Raw genomic sequence first — 26,509 nt, 5'->3', positions numbered from 1 at the left:
ACATCATCTATGTACAATTAATCAACCTATTCTGCATATCTAATTAAAGTCAACATGACTTGAGTGCTACTACAGAATCTAAATAAGGTGTATGCAGAAATGAGCTACAGACTCATTATTACACAAGCTACTCACTCGATGGATAATTAGTTGTAACACCACCAAATCCGGGGTCGGGGATCCGGGTTGTCACGAGTTCCATTTCCCTTAATAACACCCAATCTTAATAAGCAATCAACTACTCTGTACTGTGACCCCACAATAAACACACACACCACAAGTTATAGTCTCAGAGATGAATATCCAAAAATAACACGAGTCATTTTATTCCACAATTATATGCCATTACACCTTAAAAGGGTTTCTGAATAAATTTACATTTCTTTGCCATTATTACAATTGTTAAAGATACATAAGTCTGGTACATCAAAAGTTGAAAGCCTAGCCTATTGGTAGTTCCTACCTCAGCTACAACGACATCAACGCCAATAGGAAACTGCGGAACGTTTCCTATCCGCTCGCGGATTGGGAGCTTGGTTTTGTTTATCTTGTCTATCTGATGTTGTGTGATGAGAGAAGAAAGCAAGGGTGAGAAACAAGCCCACCAAAATAATATGTATAATAATTTACAATATATGAGCATTCTCATAGTACTCAAGAAAGTCTTGGTCAAGTAAAAATGAACAAGTTTGATACCTTACCGCGACCAAGTCGCAAAATATTCAGTATATATGTATATATACTTTTCAAAATCTTGAAAGTCCTCTTCCATGCATAATATACACAGAGTTCCAGTTTATAACTGTATAAAAATATTGTTGCAAGGTGTTCTCATATCTCTAACCTTGTCTCAACATTTTTTTTTGTGAAAATCTTTGTCATACATAAGATAATCATTAACCAGATATAAGTTGAAAAGATGAAGTTACAAGATACTCCAATATACTTATATCTTTTCCGGATACTACTTGAACTACCACCGTTTAAGGTATCATCAGTTTCAAAAGTTCATCACACATATGAGACTACAAGATAAGACTTGAATAGATTCAATCTTTAAAATATTATTGAATGAAATGAAGTTACGAGATACTTCATTAAGTCCCGATATATATATATATATATATCCATATATATCTCTCATACATTTCCTGAAAACCTCTGTCATGTAAAGTATGAACAGAGTTGCAATATCCAATGAATTTGGAAAGAAAAGAATTTTGGCATAAACCCGATATCTTGCTGATCAGGCAAAGATACCAATAAGTAACTTTTTCTACTGTAGATGGATGAATTCCTCGCCGGTCATCACCCTGGCCGCATTAGGACCTCGCGCTAGACCGTTACCCGGCCACTCACGCGTGGATGGACTGTCACCCAGCCTCTTACACCTTCATAGACCGTACCCTGGCCTGTCGCTTATGTCGACTCAATTAGATGGACTTACTTCCCGAACATTGGGCAAGTAATCAAATTGTTTTTTCAAAATAGCAACCACGTTGCGAATATAAAATACACCACAGAGCCAGATCCCTTAGATTTTTGAGCGAGTATTCAAGTCCCCTTCGAAAGGAAGATCTTAAATTTGAAAACGAGTTTTGGGATCCGCTCTAACTTTTAAAATCATTTTGAAGACTCGAAAACATTTTTGAGAATGTTTGGAGTAATGCTGATTTAATAAAATAAATCAGTCCCGATATGTTGGAGGAAATCTGAATATTATTATTTAAATAATATTCCCATAAGGATAATCTTTATAAAAATAATTGAAGTAAAAGTTTTAAAACTCATACTTGAAATGAATAATATATAACCAAAGATATACTTATACGAAAGTACGATCTTTATTTGAATAATCGAAAATGAGTTTGATTATCGAAACATTATTCTTTAATAAAATAAAAAATATATTATTTAATAAAATAAGCGGAGTCATAAGTCCTCGAATGAATATTCAAAACAATATTCATTAAATAAAATAAGTGGAGTCATAAGTCCTCGAATGAATATTCAAAATAATATTCATTAAGTAAAATAAGCGGAGTAATAAGTCCTCGAATGAATATTCAAAATAATATTCATTAAGTGAAATAAAGTTATCGAATAAACCTTATTCGAATAATAGTTTTGAAAACTATTTATATATATATATATAAATATATATATATATATAATATACTCGGGAACATCGTCTCCCGGTTTAGAAAATATGTTCACCTTTGGGTCCCCTATACTAAGGGTATACGCAACTACTGCTTATCTCTAGCATAGGTATTATGCAACTTATAAGCAATTGAATCAAAAATTAGATATCAAGATTACAAAACAGACATGAATATATACCATATCAGCATGCTCCAATATATCGCAAGATTTGCTAATAACAATCATGCACTTATCACAAGATAATGCATATACATATATACATCACAACAACAGTATAACGGGTAGAAAACTTGCCTGAATGCTCCGGGGTAGACTTAAGCTTAGAGTGGGTCCGGTAACCTATGAATAACAACATAATCCGGAATTAAACCACAGTCGCTTAAGAAACTAGACTTTATCCACTTAGACCCTAACGTTCGCTTATACGCTTAACGATTTGCGTTAATCATTCGCACACCCTCGGCTCCACTAATTTGAATAAATTAATCATTACGAATTTTAAGGTGACTCTTTCGCGAGTACTTTACCAACTTCCTAATCCACCTTACATAATTGTTTCAAAATCCAATTAGTCTTTTAAAGGCCTTAAACAAGGTCTCAAAGTAAAGCGAGGGGTAAAGGTTCGTTCGCGAAACGCCGTTACTTAAAACGGTCGTTTCTCCTAAACCGTACATCGGAACAAAGTGAACCACATATCAAAACGAAGATTATGACAAACTCTAGCTAATCATGGCAATATTACAGATTGGTCAGTGAGTTATCTGATCCGAGATTCATGTACAACAGTCTAAGGAAAACGGGCATTACGACGGCTATGTTTACGAGTTTTCCAAGTTTCTCACTACACCAAAACCTCACCAAACAACCCACAATTATTAACACATCAAAACCTCAACTAAATAATACTATACCAGTCCTTATTCTCCAGATTCTTCATCTCAACCAACCACAATCAAGTTTTATTAACTATAACAAGATTCATTCACCAAATCACTCCAAATCCAAATCAAACTACTAATAATCAAAGATCATGCTTCTCATTTAGAAAACCAACTATCAAAATCACTAATAATCAAAGTAAAGGCTAGGGTTTGAAGTTTATACCTTCCTTGGGAGGTGTTAAGTTGCTAGGAAGCCTTAGGGAGCCTCCTACAAGCTTGATCTTTCCAAAGAAATCAAGAACACAAAGTTAGGCTTTGAAGTTTTTAAAAGTCTGATTTAAAGAACTGTAAAAATGAGGGTCTTACGTTGCTTATTTGGAAGAGACTTGTGAACAAGAGTTGTAGGCCATCTCAATAATTTTCCAACGAGCTATAGAACACAACATTCGAGTGAGAAATAAAGGAGATACAGCAGTTTTAATGTGCTGGTTCTGTATTGGCCGAGAGCAATGGAAATGGGGGAGGAAATGCTTTTGCTTTCTTGTGTTGGTGGAATAATGTGGTGGATAATGATGGGTTGTCTTGATATTTTGCTAGGCTAATAATAAACAAAGGAGTTAGTGGAAGATGATCTCACCATTTGCCATGTGTTGGTGATTTGTGGTGAGATGAGATCATCCCTAGTTAACTAGATAATTAACTAGCCATTCCTTCCTAACTATCACTCGGTTTCTTGGTTGATCAACTATCCACTTGCCTTGCCACTTGCAAAGGTATTTACAAGAGTCGTTATTCATTTCTTTGTCCGGTTATCACTTAATCTCGTTGATCGTTTGGTTAAATACCTCAATGGTTTTATTGATAAAATCTTCTTGGTATTTTTAATAGCTAAATTAATTCTCCTTTATAATCCTTGAATTTAAAATTCTTCATCTTAATATTAATTCCATAAATCCCTTAATGTCTGGTGGAAATCTCGGGGAAAAATAAAAGTGCTCGTTTTCGAAATCCGACGGCTTTTACATATACTTATTTTCACTCTCCAATACTAATATAAGCTTAGAATTTCCATAACAGTACTCCTATATAGTGTGATCTGATAATTTTCCTTAATCAGCATCTTCAGCAAAAGTTACTATTCATCAGTATTTTAAAAATTCTAAAAATTGGGGTTATTACATTAGTTATCATCCGTCGGGACTATATTGAGTCATCCGTCGGGACTATATTCCTTATCCGCCGAGTGCTACATTTTTCACTAAGTAAAATCTACTAAGGTGTTTTGTTAATGAAATCATCAAGTTCACAACATATCCACAACAATTTTCTAACAACAGTTCCTAGCTCTGAAAATTATCTTGATATGTCCATAGGTTAAATCTTCAATTGATAATACCCAAATCTTAAATCAATCTTAGAAAATACTCTGCTTCTTTCATCTGATCAAATAAATTATTAGTTCGAGGTAACAGATACTTGCTCTTGGTAGTAAACTTGAACTTTCGCTAGTCGACGCATAAGCTCATACTCCCATCTTTCTTATTAATAAACAAAACCGGTACATCATATAGGGTACGCCGTCTAATCGCTCATTTTTCTAACATCTCTTGCATTTGCTTTGCTAACTTCTTCATTTTAACTGGCGCCATTCTGTGCGGGGCCTTGGACTCTGGCTTCATTTCAGGTGCTAAATCAATTTCTCTATCTGAAGGAAATATTGGTAACTCGTCTGAAAACATATCTTAAAACTTTTTAATCACTATAAAACCTTCAAATTCTGTTTGCTCCTGACTTCAATTCATAATCACCATAGTGCTTCCACCTTAGTCACCGTAACCTCTTAGCTTAAATCATTGCTAACAAATTCTTTACCGTCCTTTGTCCTCTAAACCTTATTATATTCTCCTTTGACGTCTTCAGAACTATCTTTCCATCACGACGATCTATCTGGGCATCACGCTTAAATAGTTATTCCATTTCTTAGAATAATGTCAAATCCTTTTATCTTAAATGATATTAATTCTTTACAACTTATCGCCAGAATCTCAATTCCACCATTGGTACTCCCTTATTTAACAATTACATGTTTTGATTTGCTAGTCCTTTAATCATAATCTTACCAATTCAACAAGGTAATTCATCTTAACAACGAAACCTGGAGAGATAAGCAATCAGGTTGCTCCCACATCCTTTAATACTTTAACGTGTAAGGTATCCATAATAATCATTCACGTCACCACATTCGTATTCTAAATAACATATTTCATAAGAAAATCGAAAACTCTCGTTTTCAAAGTCGTATTCCTTATTGGAGTAGATTCCTTTGACTGTTAGTGCATCCCTGGCTGGGGCTAGTGATTTGAAATCCTCGCCATATGCCCTTGTTTTCTTTCCATGCATGAGAGGTAGATGGAACTTTTCCCGCTTGATTCATGATAGGTTAAATTTTGTTTGAAAAGCTTTTGCAAAGAACGACAGTACGACGAAACAACTAGAAGGATTCACAATTTAATAAACTTATAGTTGAATAGAAAGAAGAAGTAAGGATTTGAATATGAATGAGACAACCATATTGGTACTTAAGATGGCTAGTCTTTCGTACCATATGGCATACAACACATGATTAGGTGGCGTCCCACCCGACTCTTCATCATCCTGACAAAGTGTCTCATCATAACACTGTTTGTCCCAATCAAGAAGCAAACTTGAGGGGAACAATTAAATTTGAAAGGAATGCAATATCCTCCTTTCTCTTATCACCGCAAAGAATTTATTAAGACAAGAAGTTCATATATATTTAGGAATCAAAAAGGAATATACACTATAATATTGAAGACAAAAATGATACCATTGGTCACCATCTACATTTCACTTGTATTCATCTTTCGAGCTTGTTCAATCATATCCCAATTGTGTCATATAACAATTTAGAAAGTACGTTGAAATGCCTTTGCAAATTAAGCGTTATGGTAGATTCTTACTTGCTAAGTCTTGCGTCTTTAACATCGCATCTACACGTATAATATTTTAACAGTTCAATTATAATGGCGTTCCTACCAGATAACCTCGAGTTCCCTCTTTTTAATTTAGAATAACCACGAATCATTCAACATAACGATCCTTTTGTTAATAATATTCTTCTTTTAGAAAAGTCTGGAAATCTTCCCAATCTTCTTCGATCATGCTCAGGCTTCTGTTAAATCAATGAATTCTTTGAACTCTGATAGTCCTAGCAATTGGATGAATAGTTGTTCCGTACGCGGATTCTGTTGTTAGTCTTATCAAACAATATTTGCACTTTACTGTTAGGAATAATCAACTTCTTCATAATCGCGGGTTACTTCGGTCTCTGTATTAACAATACTAAGTCTGAAACAAGCATCCTTCCAGGTAATCTGGGTCTTTTAGAAAACAAGGAACTCAAGTAGTAACTTGACAACCAATGTTTAAAACTCATTTTATCCAAAAAGGCTTTTAGAAATTTTGTAAGGGAAAATCTTTTTCGAAAACTTGTTTAAAAATTTTGAAAATCATAAATCTGGTTGTCCTTACTATATGAGTTGGTTGTTGTCTTTCCTACCTATAACAAGGTACCAAATTAAAGAAACGATCACATAAAGGTCCATTCACTTTAATCTACCTTCTCTCCTTTATTGGGTTCATTTGCCTTCCTTAACCGATGAAAACTTTACTTGTTGCTGCATGTTATCTTATTCGTAGCTTCACATCAATGCTTCCGTACTAGTAATACTCCTGTCATCAACTTTGTGATCGTTAAGTGGAGCAGACTATCCAATAGTCAACAAGTCGGCTAATGTCATATCACCTTGTTACTATGAATATATCACATCGTCATAACACCATTATCTAACTTCAAGAAAGCTCCAGATCCATAATCTCCTCTAACTCTCTTTCAGTACTTATCTAATCCATTCCATAAGTTAGTCATGGATGGCCTAGTCACTAATGACTGCTTTTAACCTGGTAGCAGCTATCCTCCGGAATACTTGAATGTTCTTTCTAAACTTCTTCTCACCTTTATTTATATCTCGAGTACTCACTATTTACTGTAACTCCCGAATTCATTCTCGTAAGTACTGTTGCTTCATAGGGCAAGTTTTAAACTAGGTATAGAACAGGGTGTATGTAATAACCCCAAAATTTTGAACTTTTTGTAACCCTTATGAATAGTGTTTTTGCTGAATGAGAAAACTTTTCATGCCACACTATGTAGGGGTTCTGTTATTGATCTTCCGGGATATTATTAGTACTCTATGTGGTATATAAGTGTATGAAAAGATCGTCAGAATCCAATTCCGAACACTTTAATTTTTCCCGGAAATCCACTAGATACGGAAAGAATTGAGTATAAGGTAACAGGAAAAAGGATTTAAATTAAAGGATTATAAGAGAGGATCATAAAAGGAATATAATATATTTAGAAAGGTTAAGGGAACCTAAGTAATAAGATCCCGGGTATGATCCCTCAAACGATAAACGAAAACGAAAGTTAAGCGAACCGTATAACAGATCAGCGGTCATTAGGCAAACAATTAGGGAATTAATCAAAAAGATTAGAGAGGATGATGTCACCCAACCAATGAGAAGAGGACAAGGAGGGAAAGATGACATCATAGCGTGTCACAAGCATGACATAAGGAGGAAGGAGATGTGGATGGTTATTAACCACACAAAGTCCAAGGTTAAATAGGTAATTAACTAAAACAAAAACAAAACCAAATCAACCAAGCCAAAACAAATCATTTTTCACCAAAACAAAAATCTATTTCTCTTCACCAAGAACTTGCTCTCGGCTTTTTGGCATTTCAAAGGGAAAAATTTTCAAAATCCAAGATCCAAGCTTCCTAAATTGGTAAGATAATTCCCTAGTCATCCTTATGCATAGATATGGCTATATTATGAGTTTAAGCACCCCATTCATTCTCAATCTTCTTCAATAAATCAATGAAGAAGACAATGAATAGTGATTTCAAAGTTTTTAACTTGAATTTTTCTTGTTTTCCTTTAAGATCCAAGCATCCCTAAGACTTCTCAAGGCTTCTTAAGGCTTCCTAGCTACTCCCACCATTTCAAGGAAGGTATATCATCTCCAAACCCTAGATTCCTTTGTATAATAAGATGATTTTGATTGTTATGGTGATATAGTAGCTTAATGCTTGTGGTTTAGAGTTTGGGTTGGAGTGGTAGTGAAATGGAATGGTGAATCTTGTTGTTTTGGTTAAAAGAACTTAAGTATAGTTAAATTCAAGCTTAAGCATAAGTATAAATGTTAATATTTAATTGATTGGGGCTGTTATGATGTGATAAGGATGGACTTTGGTTGTATGAATGGATTGAGGTTGAATTGTGATGGTTTTTGAATGGTTTAAAATTGGGAAATCGCGTAAACATAGCCGTCGTAATGTCCGATTTACTTTAGACTGCTTTTGTTAATAACATTTGGACCCGAGAACTCCCTGCTAGATTATGACCATTTCCATGTTTAGATAAGTTCATGTTACGAGCTTCGTTTTGATATGTAGTTCGTTTAATTCCGATGTACGGTTTAGGAGAAACGACCGTTTCAAGTAATGGCGTTTCGCGAACGAAACTTTTCCCCTCGCCTTACTTTGAAACATAGGTTAAAGACCAAAAAGGGTTAATTAGTGTATGAAACAATTATGGTAAGAGTTTTAGGCAGTTGGTAAGACACTCGCGAAGGAATCGCCTTAAAACTCGTAATGGTTAATTTATTAAAAATGGTGGAGCCGAGGGTACTCGAGTGACTTAAGAGAATCAGTAAGCGCAAAACAAGCGTTAGAGTCTAAGTTAGTTAAAGTATAGATTTACAAGTGACTTTGGTTTAATTCCAACTTACTTGTTGTTTATAGGTTACCAGACTCGTCCCGAGCCTTTTATCACCCCCAGTCGCTCAGGCAAGTTTTCTACCCGCTATATTGTTGTTGTGATGTATATATGTATATGCATCGTCTTGTGATAAATGCATGTTGGTTAATTAGCAAACTCTTGCAATATATTGGAGCATGTGATATGGTATATATGCATGTCTGTTTCGTATTCTTGCCATATATATCTGTTAGTTCAGTTGATAATACCTATGCTAGAGAATAGCGGTAATTTGCATATACCCTTAGTATAGGGACCCAAAGGTGAAAATATTTTCTAAAACTGGGAGTCGAGGATCACGAGTAGATTTTATATATATATATATATGGTTATAGTTTTCCAAACTATTAATCGAATAAGGTTTATTCGATAACTTTATTTTATTAATGAATATTATCTTGAATATTCATTCGAGGACTTATGACTCCTTTATATTATTTATTGAATATTACTTGAATATTCATTTGAGGATGTATGACTCCGTTATTTTATTTAATGAATATTAATTATAATATTCATTCGAGGTATTATGACTCCGCTTATTATTTAAAAATATTCTTCAATTTATTAAAGAATAATGTTTCGATAATCAAACTTATTTTCGATTATTCAAATAAAGATAGTATTTTTGTATAAGTATATCCTTGATTATTTAATTTTCATTCAAGTAAGAGTTTTAAAACTTCTACTTCAATTATTTTTATAAAGATTATTCTTTATGGAAATATTATTTAAATAATAATATCCAGATATTTCTTTTTATTGAGACTGATTTACTTTATTAAATCAGCATTATTCCAAACACTCTTTAAAGTGTTTTCGAGTGTTTAAAATGATTTTTAAAAGTTAGAGCGGATCCCAAAACTCATTTTTATATTTAAGATCCTCCTTTCGAAGGGGATTTAAATACTCGCTCAAAACCTGAGGGATCCAGCTCTGTGGTGTGTTTTATATTCGCAACAAGGTTGCTGCCTTGATAAAAGAGTTTTGATTACTTACCCAATATTCGGGAAGTAAAATTCTTGGAACAAGTTAATCCATTAACAGGCATCGCCTGGGAAATATCGGTGAGTTTTTCTTTCCAACTAGATACGACTTCTTGGTGGAGCCGTATCAACAAGTTTCTACTTGGGGAAAGGGGGAACGAGCTTTACGTTTCAGAGTCATGGATTTCATCTGAACTAGGAGTGGCGTAAGTGGTCGAGTGGCACCGACCCAGCCTTATTATATTAGCCCAAATGGCCTGGAAGTTCCGCTAAGGCGGTCCATTCCTTAGGAGTTCAGTGTTCGGTTGACAAGTAAATCCGACAGGTTCTCCTCTACATGTAGAAAATGGTGGGGTTGTACTACTACGACTGATCATCGTAAGTGGTCATCCTGGCGCGGCAAACTCCCGTAATGAGTTCATCATCCATTTGGATAATTCTGCAACACTACCCGTAGCATTTCGATCGAAAGGCTACTAATGGGTGGTTGCCGAAGCATTGACAGGGTCAAACAGTTTTATTGGTGTATCCATTGAATGAAGTATCTCGTAACTTCATTTCTTTTCAAAATATTTCAAAGATCAAATATTTTCAAGTTTTATTTGTGGTCTCATCTATGGGATGACCTCGTGAATCTTATTATACTTTGAATAGTAGTAGTTCAAGTAGATTTCTAAAAATGGTATAAGTATAGTGAAGTAATTGGTAACTTCATCTTCTTTTAAAACTTATACCCAGTAAGTAATTACCTTACTCATGATAAAGAATTCTAGTAAGTATCCATTTAGATACTTGTATTATTGTTATCACTATATATTATCTTGCGAGCTGTAAGGCTCACTCTTGCTTTATTTCTTCATCACACAACAATAGTTAGGAAAGATGGCCAGACTCCAGCAGACCCAGCGCAAGCGCGTGGGAAGCGTCCCGCGTCTTCCCGTTGATGTTGTAGCTGCTATAGCTGCAGAGGTAGATCTATTGGTAGATCAGGCATTCTACTTTTGAGAATCAAATTATGTATAATTATAACTTGTGGCAGATAATGGCAATTAACTGTAAATTTATCAAGTAATCATTTTGGGTTGTAATAACTTTTAATTGAGGATTCAAGGACTTGTACTTATTTCAATTTCATCTCTGAGACTATAACGGGTTGTGGTGTGTGTTAGTGTGGGGTCACAGCATAGGGTTATTTATTATTAATTAAGTGAAGTGATATTATGGAAAGAAAGACCGTGACGACCCGGATCCCTGACCCCGGATCTGGGGGTGTTACAGAATTGGTATCAGAGCGAAGCATTATAAACCTCAGAGATGATGTGACGTAAAGATAATAAGTTCACTAAGATAATAAGAACTCTTGCCAAGTTCATAGTCGGGCTACCTAACGTAGTACTGACAGTTAAAACCCTTACGGGAACCCTTATAAATATCGTGATAGTAACATAGTTCATTCTCGTATAGGGCAGCGGGGCACCGAACCCTGAGGTTCAGGAGCATCAGCATGAGGATGTTTTATTACAAGCTGGAGATCAAATTGTGAATCCGATGGAGTACCCTAATGAGGGACCGGATGAGATTCATATTGAGAATGTTGCGGTTGAGGATGTTATTCCGGAAAGGATTGTGGCTGAGGAGGATCTCATGGAGGATCCTGATGAGAATGAAGAGAGGACCGCTGAGGAATTGATGACCGTAGTCAGGGCGACTACCAGAGCAAGAATGGCCGCGAGTGTGGCACTAGAGGATGAAGAGTTACCAAGGGCACAAAGGTTAATGAGGGCAGAAGGAGTGGGGCCTTCCACGACCCCAATTATACCAGTATCAGACCCTCTTCCAGAGGTTCCTGTAGACATCCATGAGGTTCCACCGATTCCTGTTCCCTCCCCTGTACAGAGCCCAGCACATACTGAGGAAATGCCACCTTTATCTCCTGCACCATTGTCACCTGATACCGTGCTTGGTTATCCGTTTGGATCTCCTGGGTCTGCGCCACCTGCACCCCATGGACTGCTAGATGCTACCACTCAGGCTTCTCTTATCGCCAACTATCATATAACTTTGGGTGACCTGTCTGAGGCCCGTAATGTTAGGAGTGATCTGTTGGATCGACTTACTGCACCGAGTATTGAGGGTGGGGTACTTCCGGCAGGATTAGCTCATAGCATGGAAAGGATTGAGGCTACCACCCGTGTTACAGCTAGAGGCCATCTTGAGGGTCAGATTGATCCAGCTTTACTTGCAACTATCCTAGACCTCATCACCGCTTTAATGGAGCAGGTTAGGGATGTCGTGCGTGCCCGCATTTCTTGATCCATAATAGTGTGCAGAGTCTGAATAATCTGACAATAATTGCATGCAGCACCGCTTTTGGAGGATTAGCCTAAGTTATGGATGATTAGTTTTAATGACTAGATGATTATCTATGGTAGTACTTTTGGGGTTATAAGCTATCAGATCAAATGATGTAATTCTCTTTAATATGTTCAGTTGTTGTACCCTCGAACAAATGGTTATGTATATATCCGTTAATTTCAGTTCAGATCAGTTTGTTTGTGATAAGATCACATTGTTAATTGCACTATTAACACTTAAGAGAGTGTCATGAAGTTTATCGAACTTAAGAATTCATAATTTGCAATCGTGCAAGGACTAAACGATGGAAAGACTTAAGCAAAGTAAGTAAGACAAATATCCAGAGATTCTCAAAATTTTTCCAAGTAATATGCCCCCACAAGGAATAAGATTAGGGTCAAACCTTGAATGTGATAATCAGGGAGGTCGCAGTTAAGATATAAGGAACCCAGAATATAATAAAGTGAAAAATGAGGATTTTAAATTAAAAGATGACCCCAATTATGGGGAGTAGGAAGAAATATTTAGACTAAGAAAACAAAAGTCGAGCGAGATAAGGAGACCCGAGACGGTACTCCTCTACGGAAATTCATGGACCTGTCTAAACAGAACTTATACTTTATTCCCAACCACCACCTTGAGGGAAACAATGTAGTGGGAAATTCTTTCAGGACCTTTAAATCGCTAAGCTCTCAGTGTTCCAAGGAACAAGTTGACCCAGTCGAGGCAAGAGCCTGGCTAAAGGAAATATAGGAATCATTTGGGATTCTAAATGATTGACGAACCATAAAAGACTGTTTTTGTCACTTACCCTCCTAAGAGAGAGACCACCCGCTGGTGAAAGGCCAAGGAAGGCACGAAGCAAGAGATTATAATAAACTGATTTAAGTTCAGTCAATTGTTTTTGGGAAAGTAATTCCCAAAGATAAGGAGATAGTGTAAAAGCTTTAGAGCCAGAACAAAGGCAGACGAGTTTGATGAATTATGAATCTAAGTTGTAAAAGTTGTCAAGATTCGTTCTGAGGACACGAATCCAGAATGACGGGATGTATGAAATCAATGCTTATGTTGTGTTGGTTCATGAAATAATGATAAGAGAAAGGAATATAAAGGCAAGAGAGTTTGAGGAATGATAAGGGAGTTGGGTATGAGGAAACCCTAAAGACTCGTGGTAATAGAAATAGAAAAGTATGTGATCGTCAGGATGAGGGTGATTCACCATGAGTTAAATTGGTGGTTGAAGGTATAAGAGATACATATGTTTTATCCCCTGTAAGTTGGGAGGATTCGAGGAAACCTTGAGATAATTCGAAGGATAAATAATGAGACGCAGATAGACGGAGGAGACAAGGAAGTAAGAAATTAGGAAAATTGGATGAAGGAAGTGACCTTCAAGAATGTGAAGTGTAAGACCGGTGGCTTGATACCCAGAAAGGGAGACGCCAGGTATGAAAGATATCCCAACATTGAGATGACTGTTGAGATAAACAACAAAAGTAAATACGGAATTATTAAGAAGAAGTTCACGTTGAACACGACCAATATCTTCCAGAACATCCTTGTTATCGTTACCAAATTAGGCAAGAAAAGCGGATAACCGTTGTTATCTTTTGGAGGCCATATTGATTGACCTCATTTTGAATACAGATGTTATTGTGAAAATTAGGCATATACTATCGAGGTGGGAATGATTGAATAAGACACCCTTATCAGGGACATATGACTTGATTTATCCATGAAAGGATGCATGTACCTTTTTAAAGGTGGAATTAAGGATAGAACATCGGTAACTTAAAACAAATCCTAGGGGAATGCATAAAGGCTGGCATTTCACCCTTAATAGGGATAGTATGAGTTTTGACAGTATGAATTGGAAAGGATTAAGATAATAACAACCTTTAAGAATCAGTGGAGAAATTTTTTCAGAAGTATATAGACAATGATTCTGGTATTAATAAATGGTATCTTGATATGCCCTGTATCTAGGGAATACAGGAGGAACGATTCAAGGATAACCTTAGAGGTTTTACAAGGAGAAAGGTAATATTCAAAATTCTCAAAAAATAGAAATGTTGATAAAGGAAATATGACGTAATTATAATGATGCCAAGTGGGGCACGTGTTAAACCACGAGAAGGTATGGATCGAACCAGTAATGGTCGAAGTTGTTCAGGGCAATTAGGACTTAAGATAAAAAGATGTTCTAATTATGATTGAGAGTCAGTCGTGACAGTGATTAACCTCTAAAGACTGAGGCAATAACTTATGGAAAAATGGTATTTTTTTTTTACTCATCAGATTTTAAAGAAAACATCTTCACATAAGCTGTGATTGAAATAAGGTAGAAAATTTATTTGGAGGTGGTTAAAATGACATTGACTGTAAGGAAATTTTACTATCAGGAAAGGCCAAAGAGGTGGCCGACACTTTAAAGTTAAGAGGATAATTATAGGCGCTTGTGCCAAAGGAATACAGTGATGATGGTTAAAGCTATGAAGGTTGTATTATGGTTTGGAAGATTGACATTCCTTCTGATGACTGCGCAATACCCAACCGTAATGGTAGTTGGTAAAGGTTTAATTCGTGTAATCGCCATGAGTGGGCTATCTATCTCAGAAGATACTATCTTGAGATAAGCCAGGACCATGTTTCAAAAAGGACTAGACGAACCCTTGAGTTAAGTCTTCTATTTAAAGCATACGAGTAAGAATGGTATTAACCTGCTATCGTTGCTTTGACTGAAACTCTTCTGCAATTTTATCTGCTTCATATCATGTATGTATGTCAGGATCAGGAGTGTTCTTCATGAATCATGAATGGTGATTATGTTACCTCCTTAGAAGAATTTTATACGACATATATGGACTCCGTATGGTTAGATATTAAGATTTCATGGAAAGTGAATGATGACGGTAGGTCAGTGGTGGACCATAGTAATGCAGCAATGATTCTGCGAGTAATGAGTCGATTACAACCATGAGAGTTGTATTGGAATGAATGTTGAGATTGAGTACCACTAATCGGGTCGTGGTGGTGTATAAGTTATCATTGATAGACTAATTAAGTAGATTATCTACCTATTGAATATTTATTCTTTCTTATCAATAGAGAGTCGTATTATTATACGAGGAAGGTTGCGGTGCAAGCATAGAATTTAAGTAACGATGATGTCTAGAATGAGATCCCAGGTTCAATTTTCGATATCAAGGGAGTTTCAAAGGTGATTGTGTATAAGCTCGAGGAAGAGCATGGGTCCATAGAATAATGGACGGAATAGCAAAAAATATTTAGGCATGTGAAATACGATGCTATAATACTTGATGTTGATATAAATACATATATGTTTTATTCTCCTATGATAAACCTCTATAGTTCAGAGGTAGATTCCAAGCCAGATATTTTATGGCAATAAAAATTTTACGAATATACAATTCTCTTCAGTTCGTTCTTTTCTCTTCTTTTCATTTCATGTAAGCTGAGAAGAACAACCCTTCCAGAAGGGGAGGTATTGCCGAATGACTATCTATCTGTGTGATAGAAGCCTAGTAGGATACCATCTATTGTTTAATTGCTTGTCAAGTACTAAAGGCTGGCCACCTTCTGTACTAACTATGCGATATAACAAGTGTTCGTGATCATAGTGATCTCTCAATAAATTCATTTACTTCTATATGATTGATCAAACTTTGGGAAATAGAAACAGCTGAAAAAGGAGTAATAAAGTTGTGGTAGTATTCGGAATGGAAACAAATTCATGATACTAAGGTTGACGTGGTTATTAAAAGGTTATAGAACGCTAACGAGCAAAAGTATAACCAGTATAATATTAGGAACGGAAGGTAGTAGCGATTACGAACTGGAAAAGAATGGGTATTAAGACGCCAGGTGACAATGGGTATTAAGACGCCAAAGCTATAGTGCTAGAAGCTGTGATAAAATTCCATGCAATAGACTTGAAAGAATTTGGAATGATCACTTAACGCGGATTGAGTTATCTTACGACAATAGATCGTATGTTAGGTATCGAGATGTCGTCTTAAGAGATTTTTTAGGGAAGACAATGTCGATCCCCCTTATGTTAGGATGAAGTTGTAGAGCGCAAAATACTCGGACCAGCAGTGGTCCAAAGGACCAGGGATTTAATAGATTTAATCAGAGGACGGCTGGTAGTAGCCCAAGATGTGAAAGGAATATGTCCTAAGTCCAATCATGTATTAGGATTTAGGAATAACTTTTATTTAATCTGTTTTGATTTCATTGATATTAATAAAGACTTGTTTTGTTTTTATTACGGGCTTTATCTATTTAAGTGTTTAAATAAGATATACCATAGTTTAGAGTAAAGCTTTTTATGGATTATGATGAGATCATAATAGTGAGACCTAAAAAGATGATAACTCTAAACTTAAATAGTTCCTGGTCATAGGATTACTAACAGGTAATTAATAATCCGCAAAGATCGGTACATACTATGCTTGCTTCATTATGAAGGATGTCTGTTCTCATAGACATTTGTGTGGTGACACTATAGCTAGTATGTAGGTGCTTATTATGGAATAAGTTCACTGAACATGACTCGCACAGCTGAACAACTGATGGAGTTAACTCACGTGTCAGCAGTTGTTCGCTTAGTGATAGTTGTACAAGTATCCTTGGACTTGAGGTCATCATAGTCATCTTGTGTACACTGAACTATGCTTTGGTTTAGTTCTTAGTCTCCAGGGACAATTATTAGGGCTCTTCTGGGTATAGCAATTTGTACACGAAGATAGTGTATGATCAATAAAGGATCTACCCCTTCCAGTGAAGGAAGCGAATGTTCAAGGCTGATCCACTTATGCTAGTTCAGGAATCTCTGGCCAGAGTAAATGAAATTAGAAAGGAGTTTCTAATTTGCATAGAACTACGCATAGTAAATGGTAAGCAAAGTGATTGAATTAGATAGGCTTGACACGAGATCCATGCCTTGTATTTAATCGGGACATTGTAGGGTAGAAGGAGTGAATTGTACGGTAACTATTCACTGACAGGTTCTTGGTATTCTAAGCAGTGAATTCATATTATCCGGATAGTCGCGATATGTTGAGAAGCATCACTCACGATGTAGAATAAATGTGATTAATTAATTAATTATATTTAATAAATTAGAGAATTTATATAAATAATGATAAAATAGTTTTATTATTATTTATTTCTACTACCGGCTTAATATTGAACCTACAGGGTCACACCATAAAAAAGAGAATGATTTAATGGTGGAGGAATTAATTAATAATGGCTAATAATTATTTATTTGTGAAATAAATAATTAATTGGCAAATTTAATAATTGATTAAATGAGATTTAATTGATTATAAAATAATTAAGAAAAGTTCTTAATATTATTAATTAAAGGATTTAATTTTTGGAAATTAAATCAAGAGAGAGAATTATTTCTAAAGTGTTTAGAAAAAGGATTAATGATTAAAAGGTGTTTTAATTATTAATGAGAATAATAAATGGGATAATAATAATAATATTTATGGGAAAATTTCAGCTGAAAATTTTGCCTATAAATACACTATTATAGACCCTAATTTTATTTTGAACCCACATCAAACACAAAACCCAAAAAGTTTGGAAAACCCAATTCTCTCCACCTCCTTCCTCCTCCTTAACATCGTTTTCTTGGTGGATACCGGTGGAGTGCTTCACACTTGAGGAGCAACTGCTAAGGATCTCTGATCGTTGTCTCCGAATTATTTTAAAAGGTTAGATTCGATCCCTCGAATTTTTATTCACGATTTATATGCTTTTATTTGGATTTTGTATGTGTAAAAGTGTTTTGCCACGACCCCGCTATGTTAAAAATCCAACATTGGTATCAGAGCATAGGTTGTATGCATATAGATCTGTGGTAAAAATTTCAGAATTTTATGTGCTTGTATGAATTAATTATGAATTTTACAAGTTATATCATGGATTAATTTTGTCTGATGAGAAATCATTTCTCAGAATAATTTTGAATGTTGATCTGGGTTCTACAAGTGTTGTAGATCGTCTGGGTATTTTTTTCATAATTTTAGGATGTATAGATTTTTTATTATGAATTTTTGAAGTTGTTGCAATTAAATTCGTAATTAAATAATCATATATATATAAATAAATTGTTAGTTTGTATATATATACATCTGCTTTGTTTCTGCTGTACTATTACTGCTGCTGCATGGAGATAAAAGACAGACAGGACAGAACTGACAGCACGGAATTCGAGAAGAGATTAGGAGGCGGCTGCTGCAAAACAATAAAAAAAAATAGGGGTGTAACGCATTCCGGGAATGTGTTACACATCTGTGGCGCATTCACGGAATGCGTTACACCCTTTAATGGCTTAAAAGGGGTGTAACGCATCACCAGAATGCGTTACAGGGCTTGTAACGCGTCCCTGTAATGCGTTACAGCCCGACTATTCATATTAAAATTGATTTTCTGGGAGTTTCGTAACTCCGTTTTAGGCGTGCAATATATCGTTGGATTCGTTTTTTCGAGACGGATCTAATGGAGTGATCAATTTTAGTTTATATAAAAGTTTTTAACTGTTTATATTTCCATGAAGTGTTTTAAAGCTATTTTTTAACTGTTTTAGTTGCTTTTAAATGCTTCATGTGATACATAGAGATGTATAATGCTTAGACCAATATGCTAGATGATGTAACATGCCTACCTTGATGTTTATTCATGTTGATATATGTGATATATGCTTAGTTTATCATGCGATGATAGATTTAGGTGAACTTAAATGAACATAAGGCGTTTGTTAGACAACCTAGTATGGTGAAATTGTTTCATAACCTTAAGAACAATATTATGAATACAATCATGAGATTCTTGTGTTTGTGAAACACGTAATTGAATATGAATTTTCGATATGAGAGAAAGGATGATTATGTCAACAACATATTTCTATCTGTAAGAAAGGGTTATTAAGTGACGCCTCTTGACAATGCTCCACCCGATCTGGGAATCATCTGATTATTGATTATTGATTTGAAATATTTAATTTAAAAGGAAGAATCTCTTTATAATATGATTATGATTGTAACGTAATATAATCCCTCTAAAATTAAATAATATCAAGTAGTAATTGGCCAATGATACAACGGGCTTGTGTCGGTCATAGCCTTCCAACATGATAGAAAAGTAGTTCTTATTTTTGAATCATTGTCGGTTCGTGCTACAGCCGAGGGCTTTGATTTCAAAATAAGAAATACTTGTCTATTACATAGAGATGTGTACATTGAATAAGAATCTAAAGGTCGGTACGTGCTACAGCCGTGGGCCTTTGGGGACTGATTCAACTGTACGGAATGTTGGGTTAGACTTGACTTAGAATATTGAGTTTGTCGTGCTACAGCTGAGACTCAATTATTCAAGAGGCTAAAGTTTGATTAGGGAATAACATGAGATGTAATTGACAAGAGTTGTCTGCCTATTGAACATTACATGGCGGTTCGTGCTACAGCCGGGGTCGTGTAATGGAATGTAGGATCCCTATTCCCACTAGCATTATGAATGCTTAATTTTTCACGTAGGGGGTTGAATAAATTAGGGAAACTAGTGGGAGACACTTATGAATAAAGACCCGATTCATATAGTGTTTTAAAATGAAATCGAATATTTGCTAAGTGTTGTTATGTGTTTATCATTTACAGATTTACTTTGTACGTTATGTCTTATGCTCTATCACTCAGGAGCATACTAGATGCTCACAAATTGACTGGTCCTAATTATGCTGACTGGCGTCGAAACTTGAGAATTGTTCTCAGGATTGAAAAGCTGGAATACGTGATTGACTCACCTAAGCCTACTAAACCTGCTAGTGATATACATAATGATGAACATGTTGTGTATCGTAAGTGGATAGATGATGCAAATGTTGCTCAATGCATCATGCTAGCTTCCATGAACATTGAGCTACAGAAGCAACATGAGCATATGGATGCTCACACTATCCTCATGCATCTACAAGAGTTGTATGATGTGGCGGGGAGGACAGCTCGATATGAGATGTCGAAGGAGTTGTTCGGTTGTAGGATGTCTGAGGGATCATCTGTGAATGACCATGTACTTAAGATGATCAATTTGATTGAACGTCTTGGACAACTTGGTTTTGCCATGGATGCGGAGCTGAGCCAAGACTTGGTCTTGCAATTGCTTCCGAGTTCGTTCTCGCAGTTTGTTGTGAACTTTCACATGAATAAGTTGGATGTCAGCCTGCCTGAACTCCACAACATGTTGAAGACTGCGGAATCGAATTTTCCCCCTAAGAAGAGTTCTGTTCTTCTAATTGGTGAAGGTTCCAATCCTAAGAAAAGGAAGAGGAACTCTTCCAAGAAGAAGAAAGTAGGTGAGAAAATGCCGGTTCCACCAAAAGCTGAAGACCCCGAGAGCAAAATTGTTTGCTTTCACTGTAACAAGGTGGGGCACTGGAAGAGTAACTACAAGGTTTACCTTGCAGAATTGAAGAAGAAGAAGGGTAGTGAGACTACCGCTTCTGATTCAGGTATGTTCATGATAGAAGTGAATATGTCATTAAATCAAATTTCTACTTGGGTATTCGATACCGCCTTTGGTTCTCAAATCTGCAATTGTTGCAGGGACCAAGGAGAAGTAGGACTCTTGAGGAAGAGGAGGTGGTTCTACTGATGGGAAATGGAGCAAGAGTTGCTGCTGTAGATGTAGAATCATTTCATTTACGTAGGCCTACGGGCAAGACTATTGTTTGAAATAATTGTTATTTTGTTCCCTCGATTGTGAGGAATATTATTCCCATGTTAGACTTGGCTGGATTTTCATTTATTATTGAGAATAATGAATGTTCTATTCTTAGAGATAATATTCTTTATGGACGTGGTGCTTTAAATAATGGTCTGTATAAATGTGACATAATTTACTACATATTGAAAAAACTAATAAAAGAAAATGGATGATGAAAATCTCACTTTATAGTGGCACTACAGTCTCCATTGAGTAGACATGGAGAGAGGGCTGCAAATTTGCTAGGAATGGTACACACAGATGTATGTGGACCAATGTCTACGCAAGCCATGGGTGGATTTTCATACTTCATTACTTTCATAGATGATAGATCTGGATTCGGATATGTGTTTGATGAAACACAAGTCTGAGGCCTTTGAAAAGTTCAAAGAATATAAGTATGAAGTGGAGAAACAACCAAACATAGTATTATAACTCTTCGATTAGATCGAGGTGGTGAATACTTGAACGGAGAGTTTCTGGATTATCTCAAAGTAAATGGTATAGTCTCCCAGTGGACTCCTCCAGATTAGTATCTGAAAGGAGAAATCGAACTTTGTTAGACATAGTTCGGTCCATGATGAGCTATGCAAATCTTCCAGTATTCCTATGGGGTTATGCATTGGAAACCTCAGCATATTTACTGAATAAGGTGCCTTCCAAATCTGTTCCTCAAACTTCATATGAGATATGGAAAGTAAGGAAACCGAGTCTTAAACACGTTAAGATTTGGGGATGTCCAGCTTATGTCAAGTAAGTTGACCTAGATAAGATGGAATATCGATCCGTAAAATATAGTTTTGTGGGATATCCTAAAGAGACTTTAGGGTATTACTTTTACACCGATCATCGGGTGTTTGTCTCCAGACATGCTACCTTCTTGGAAAAGGAGTTTATCCTTGAAGGAAATAGTGGGAGCAAAATTGAACTTGATGAAGTTCAAGAAGCACAAACTACTACGGATCAAGTGGAAACACCTGTTCTGACTGAACAACCTTTTGTGGAACAGCCCATTCATAGATCAGTGAGAGTGTCTCGCCAACCTGAGAGGTAATATGGCCTTGTCATTGAAAATGACAATGAGTTGTCGATCATTGATGATGACGACCCTGTAACCTATAATGAGGCTATGAGTAGTGTTGACTCAGAGAAATGGCATAGTGCCATGAAATCCAGAATGGAATCTATGTATACGGTATACAAAAGATAGATTATAGCAGATGGCCAGGTGGAGACCTATAAGGCCAGGCTTGTGGCAAAAGGATTCAAACAAAGGCAATGGATTGACTTTGATGAAACCTTTTACCTGTAGCCCTGTTAAAATCAGTTCGGATTTTGCTTGCGATTGCTGCTTACTACGACTATGAGATCTGGCAATTAGCCAGATGGTTTTCTTTCCAAGAGAAATGAAAACCTAGTGTGTAAGCTGCTGCGAACCATATGTGGTTTAAAGCAGGCTTCTCGAAAGATGGAACATTCGTTTTGATGAGACAATCAAAGAGTTTGATTTTATCAAAAACGAAGATGAACCATGCGTCTACAAAAGGGTTAGTGGGAGCGCGGTAATATTTCTTGTATTGTATTAAAATAGAGTTGACACACAAAACAACATAGCAGACCCACTCACAAAGCTACTTTATAAAAGTCCCTTGATCGTCATAAAGACAAGATGGGTATTAGATACCAGAGTGATTGGCTTTAGTACAAGTGGGAGATTGAAAGGAATATGTCCTAAGTCCAATCATGTATTAGGATTTAGGAATAACTTTTATCTAATCTGTTTTGATTTCATTGATATTAATAAAGACTTGTTTTGTTTTTATTACGGGCTTTATCTATTTAAGTGTTTAAATAAGATATACCATAGTTTAGAGTAAAGCTTTTTATGGATTATGATGAGATCATAATAGTGAGACCTAAAAAGATGATAACTCTAAACTTAAATAGTTCCTGGTCATAGGATTACTAACAGGTAATTAATAATCTGCAAAGATCGGTACATACTATGCTTGCTTCATTATGAAGGATGTCTGTTCTCATAGACATTTGTGTGGTGACACTATAGCTAGTATGTAGGTGCTTATTATGGAATAAGTTCACTGAACATGACTCGCACAGCTGAACAACTGATGGAGTTCACTCACGTGTCAGCAGTTGTTCGCTTAGTGATAGTTGTACAAGTATCCTTGGACTTGAGGTCATCATAGTCATCTTGTGTACACTGAACTATGCTTTGGTTTAGTTCTTAGTCTCCAGGGACAATTATTAGGGCTCTTCTGGGTATAGGAATTTGTACACGAAGATAGTGTATGATCAATAAAGGATCTACCCCTTCCAGTGAAGGAAGCGAATGTTCAAGGCTGATCCACTTATGCTAGTTCAGGAATCTCTGGCCAGAGTAAATGAAATTAGAAAGGAGTTTCTAATTTGCATAGAACTACGCATCGTAAATGGTAAGCAAAGTGATTGAATTAGATAGGCTTGACACGAGATCCATGCCTTGTATTTAATCGGGACATTGTAGGGTAGAAGGAGTGAATTGTACGGTAACTATTCACTGACAGGTTCTTGGTATTCTAAGCAGTGAATTCATATTATCCGGATAGTCGCGATATGTTGAGAAGCATCACTCACGATGTAGAATAAATGTGATTAATTAATTAATCATATTTAATAAATTAGAGAATTTATATAAATAATGATAAAATAGTTTTATTATTATTTATTTTTACTACCGGCTTAATATTGAACCTACATGGTCACACCATAAAAAAGAGAATGATTTAATGGTTGAGGAATTAATTAATAATGGCTAATAATTATTTATTTGTGAAATAAATAATTAATTGGCAAATTTAATAATTGATTAAATGAGATTTAATTGATTATAAAATAATTAAGAAAAGTTCTTAATATTATTAATTAAAGGATTTAATTTTTGGAAATTAAATCAAGAGAGAGAATTATTTCTAAAGTGTTTAGAAAAAGGATTAATGATTAAAAGGTGTTTTAATTATTAATGAGAATAATAAATGGGATAATAATAATAATATTTATGGGAAAATTTCAGCTGAAAATTTTGCCTATAAATACACTATTATAGACCCTAATTTTATTTTGAACCCACATCAAACACAAAACCCAAAAAGTTTGGAAAACACAATTCTCTCCACCTCCTTCCTCCTCAACATCGTTTTCTTGGTGGATACCGGTGGAGTGCTTCACACTTGAGGAGCAACTGCTAAGGATCTCTGATCGTTGTCTCCGAATTATTTTAAAAGGTTAGATTCGATCCCTCGAATTTTTATTCACGATTTATATGCTTTTATTTGGATTTTGTATGTGTAAAAGTGTTTTGCCATGACCCCGCTGCGTTAAAAATCCAACAAGATGGACATAAGAAGTATGTTGATTTGACATGAAAGGATAAGGAATGGGAAGTAGGGGACCTAGTGTTGTTATAGGTATTCCCTTGGAAGGGGTTAATGAGATTCGGAAAGAAAGGAAAGCTAAGTCCACCAATTGTTGGACCCTTGGATATATTAAGAAGTATTGGGAGGATAGCATATGAGCTAGCCTTACCCCAGAACATGTAGCAAGTCATGACGTGTTTCACGTATCAATGTTAAGGAAGTGTAATTCGGATGCCAGATAAATAGGGGCATATGAGCGCATAGACATGCAACCAGACGTAACCTATATGGAGCAACCAGGAAGGGTTATAGAGTAAAAAGGAACAAGTGCTTAGGAGAAGGGTTATTAAACTAGGCAGAGTTGGTGGTAGGACCACAATGTGGGAAAATTTACTCGAGAGTTAGAAAGTGCAATGCTAAGAGAGTATCCCTATTCAATTTCTATCTGATTCCGGGACGGAATCCTTTTAAGGAGGGGAGACTGTAATAACCCCAAAATTTTGAACTTTTTGTAACCCTTATGAATAGTATTTTTGCTGAATGAGAAAACTTTTCATGCCATACTATGTAGGGGTTCTGTTATTGATCTTCTGGGATATTATTAGTACTCTATGTGGTATATAAGTGTATGTAAAGATCGTCATAATCCAATTCCGAACACTTTGATTTTTTCCGGAAATCCACTAGATACGGAAAGAATTGAGTATAAGGTAACATGAAAAAGGATTTAAATTAAAGGATTATAAGAGAGGATCATAAAAGGAATATAATATATTGAGAAAGGTTAAGGGAACCTAAGTAATAAGATCCCGGGTATGATCCCTCAAACGATAAATGAAAACGAAAGTTAAGCGAACCGTATAACAGATCAGCGGTCATTAGGCAAACAATTAGGGAATTAATCAAAGGGATTAGAGAGGATGATGTCACCCAACCAATAAGAAGAGGACAAGGAGGGAAAGATGACATCATAGCATGACACAAGCATGACATAAGGAGGAAGGAGATGTCGATGGTTATTAACCACACAAAGTCCAAGGTTAAATAGGTAATTAACTAAAAAAACAAAACCAAATCAACCAAGCCAAAACAAATCATTTTTCACCAAAACAAAAATCTATTTCTCTTCACCAAGAACTTGCTCTCGGCTTTTTGGCATTTCAAAGGGAAAAATTTTCAAAATCCAAGATCCAGGCTTCCTAAATTGGTAAGATAATTCCCTAGTCATCCTTATGCATAGATATGGCTATATTATGAGTTTAAGCACCCCATTCATTCTCAATCTTCTTCAATAAATCAATGAAGAAGACAATGAATAGTGATTTCAAAGTTTTTAACTTGAATTTTTCTTGTTTTCCTTTAAGATCCAAGCATCCCTAAGACTTCTCAAGGCTTCTTAAGGCTTCCTAGCTACTCCCACCATTTCAAGGAAGGTATATCATCTCCAAACCCTAGATTCCTTTGTATAATAAGATGATTTTGATTGTTATGGTGATATAGTAGCTTAATGCTTGTGGTTTAGAGTTTGGGTTGGAGTGGTAGTGAAATGTGTTGGGTTCCGAAGGCATAAAACGCAGCGGATAAACGTAAATAAAACAAAAATTTCGAAACCCAAAAACAGGATCCATGTATAATTATGGGCAGATTATGGAGATAACGAATCATACCTTTCAAGAGATTAACTTTCACGAACTCAACGGAGATCCTAGCTATCACGCTTTGTGTCTACCTCTCGGAGAAACACCTCTATGGTATCCACACGAGCACCTTCAAGAACGTCTCATGAACTTGACTACAGAATGGATGTACTAGCCTCCTTCTTGACAATCTGAATTGCTTCTGCCTCTCTTTGCTGCTAGGGTTTTCTTAAAAAACGTACAAGCCTCTTTAACCTCTCATTATCTATTTATAATGACTGATTAAAAAGGCCCATAATAGCAAAGCCCAACCCTAGTAGGTATTGGATTAAATAATAAAAATGAATTTCTATTATTTAATTAATAAC

The sequence above is a fragment of the Apium graveolens genome, chromosome 1 (genome assembly GCF_009905375.1).
Source record: "Apium graveolens cultivar Ventura chromosome 1, ASM990537v1, whole genome shotgun sequence".
Taxonomy (NCBI): domain Eukaryota; kingdom Viridiplantae; phylum Streptophyta; class Magnoliopsida; order Apiales; family Apiaceae; genus Apium; species Apium graveolens.
Note: the sequence above shows the minus strand (reverse complement) of the source record.